Genomic DNA, 2,816 nt, shown 5'->3' on the forward strand with positions numbered 1-2,816 from the left:
TCGTTCACCTGAGCTCCCTGCGGGCAGGAAAGCACTAGCACCAGCGATATTGCCCCTATGCAAAGTAGTTCCTTGTGGTAAACACTCCCTCCCTGACAGAGGAAACCAGGGATTCTTGGTTTCAGATTCCTAATTTGGCCTGCTCTGGGTGTTTCTGTTGACTCAGCCCATCACAGATCCGTTGGCAATGTTTCCTGATACGTGACTTCTTCCCTGCGATGCTCCTTCAGAGACCCAGGGGGGAACCACAAGCAAGGCCTGCTGCTCCTGGACCCTGGCGGGTCCTCCCGTGTCCCCAAGTCACAGCCGTGTCAGCTGACAGCCACGCGATAAAGGCAGCATGCATTTGGTGAGATAGACTCAGAAGAGCAGCAGACCCAGGGGTGAGCACAAATACCAGGCCAACTGGTTTCACTTGATGGAACCAGCCTCTGGGGCCATCATGTGAGAGGCAAGGTAGGCAGGAACCCTCCCAAACAAGGGAGGAGGTCACGAGGTCAAACCTGATTCAGTAAGACCGAGGAGATAAAGCTTTAATGAGTCAATTATGCCAGAATGAGATAAGATGACATGGTTGTAGATTCATGTTTAATAATAGAAAATAAGAACTTTCCATACAAAACTAGTGTGCTGAGGGCACAGATAAGATAAAATGGACAGAGTGATACCACGGGAGCTGATGTCCTAGCGTTACTATCATGTAACTAGTCTTCATCTCACGTTCTGTACCAAGAGCCAGGGGCAGCCTTTTCTTTTTTTAATATATTTTTATTGATTTCAGAGAGGAAGGGGGAGGGAGAGAGATAGAAACATCAATGATAAAAAAAAAAAAAAAACATCAATGATGAGAGAGAACCATTGATCGGCTGCCTCCTGCATGCCCCACACTGGGGATCGAGCTCTCAACCCAGGCATGTGACCTTCAGGAATCCAACCAAGACCTCCTGGTTCATAGGTTGATGCTCAACCACTGAGCCACGCAGGTCAGGCCATGGGCAACCTTTTCCATGCATTCGTTCATTTAATAACCATACACAGGATATATTAATTTCCTCATCTTTCAGATGGCACAACAGGCTCAGAAAAGTAACTATCCCAGGCCACGCAGAGGGGAATGGAGCTTGACTGTGACCCCAGGTAGTCCTAACTCCAAAGTCTAGTCTAGTCTCCTAAATGGCTCGCCACACAGCTTCCCAATGATAGCAGGTGCAGTAAGAGAGTGACAGAGGGCAACTCCCATCCATTTCTTTCAATGCCCTTGGGGCTTCCCTTTCTATGGCCTCCTCTTTCTCTAGCTCATTGGTTCTCAGTGCATCCTGTGGATGAAAGAAGGGATTCTATGGAAGTAACCTCCCAGGGTGATCTGGTCATAGATTCCTAACTGGGCAGTCATAGTGGGTAGTCACAACCCACAACTATACCTTCTTCAGTGAAAGGTTTCAAGCCATCCTGTCCATTGTTCTTGTGCATCTAGGTTAACCCACCTTTGAAATGCCAGAAACAATACCCCTCATAGGGGGTACTAACCAAGAGCCCATGATCTTGGTGGCTCTCCTGTAATCCAGTCCCGCCTTGCTTTCTGCCACCTCCGTCTAATCTTCCTTATGCTCCAGCCTTAATTTCACATGCATAAACGAAGCTTCGAAGGGCTCTTCTCCGGAGCACTGGGGATCTTGCTCCCAGCATATGTCCTCAGTTTGACTGAAATAAACTCTTATAAAGATTCTCTGCAGATTCGGATGTTTCCGAATCCTGAGGTTTGGGAGGGACCTGAGATTTTGCCCTTCATGCCATGTCCCCTGATGAGGCCGGTGCTGCCGGCCCGGAGGACTCTACTTGATCGCTGAGAAGGCTAGCTCTGCCTTTCCTTCTTGGGCACAGCACTGGTATTTCAGGGTGGCTATGTGAACACACTCTTTCTTATTCTAATAACTAAATGAACAGCAGACACAGTTTTGTTTCATTATCAGCAGTTTTTCTCTGTTGCAAAAGTACAATAGTTGAGCTATGGTACCGGTCAAGCAGGTCCCGGTGGGTGGCTCACACACCTACAACCATTTGTAGTAGCCACACTCTTTCCTACGTGAGATTGCCCTCTGCATTCTAGCCAGTGGCTAGCACCCTGCCTGCTTCACACTCAGCCTACTAGGAGAGAGGACGTTCCCCGAGTGTTTGTAGTTGGCTTGGACTCAAGTTGGGAACTCATTCATGAATGAGCTGCGGCGGCTGTGCAGTGGCTGTGGCTGAGGGTGTCTTTTCCAGGCGAAGCTGCCAGGAGCGCTGTTAGAACGCTGGGGTCAACGCGTCTTCCCCTGGCCCTGCGATGCTTTTTTTCCACTCCCCGCCCCCTGTTCTTGGTATCTGCATCCTCTAACCAGTGCTGCCCAACAGAAATGGATTGTGAGCCACAAATGTAATTTAATTTTTCTAGTAGTCACATTAAAAATACCTTACATTCTCCCCCGCCCCCAGCCCTGAGTGTTTGAAATCGGGTGTTACTTGACACTGATCGCACATCTCAGCTCATAGCCCAATTTCAGGCCAATTTCAGGGGCTCGGAGCCTCAGGTGGCTGGTAGCCTCTGGGCCGGACAGTGCGCTCTCCTGCTTTTGGGAATGGGACTCGCCACATCTGGACCTAGAAAGAGCCCCTTTGTGAAAGGCGGGAATATACACATATCCATACCTGAGCATTGGTCTGTGTCTATTTAACACATACATGCAAGTGGCCCAAACATGGCTGTGCCTCAGAATTGACTGGGATGCCAGTTAAAAATACGCCTGCGCCTAACCCAAGATTTGCTTAATTAGGACGGG

The sequence above is a fragment of the Myotis brandtii genome, unplaced genomic scaffold, assembly GCF_000412655.1.
Source record: "Myotis brandtii unplaced genomic scaffold, ASM41265v1 scaffold374, whole genome shotgun sequence".
In the NCBI taxonomy this organism is placed as follows: domain Eukaryota; kingdom Metazoa; phylum Chordata; class Mammalia; order Chiroptera; family Vespertilionidae; genus Myotis; species Myotis brandtii.